Raw genomic sequence first — 319 nt, forward strand, 5'->3', positions numbered from 1 at the left:
CTTTCTGGTAAACAACACATGGTCATTTTCGCATAATGAAGGGCATTATGTCTTTAGATATTTATAGTCTTAACCACTTTCATTCGAATCATTGGCATGCAGGGGTTTAATTAATCTTGACTTTTCGCCAATGACTAATAAAGTTTGGCCGATTATATCTTACGTCGATGATAACCTGAGATTATTTTCATAAGGGATAGCAATTTGAAATTAAAATTACATTTTTTTGTGTAGCAGATAGTTATTCATCCAATAGGCATTTATTTACATAGACGATCAACCAGAGTATGTGTGATGGATTTTTTTTTCATATCTATAA

At 31.3% G+C, this 319-nt stretch overlaps 1 pseudogene; it reads left to right on the forward strand.

Annotated features, from left to right (window-relative positions):
- LOC119592361 overlaps positions 1-319 on the forward strand; it is a 15,719-nt pseudogene that overhangs the window by 1,312 nt on the left and 14,088 nt on the right.

The sequence above is a fragment of the Penaeus monodon genome, chromosome 30, assembly GCF_015228065.2.
Source record: "Penaeus monodon isolate SGIC_2016 chromosome 30, NSTDA_Pmon_1, whole genome shotgun sequence".
In the NCBI taxonomy this organism is placed as follows: domain Eukaryota; kingdom Metazoa; phylum Arthropoda; class Malacostraca; order Decapoda; family Penaeidae; genus Penaeus; species Penaeus monodon.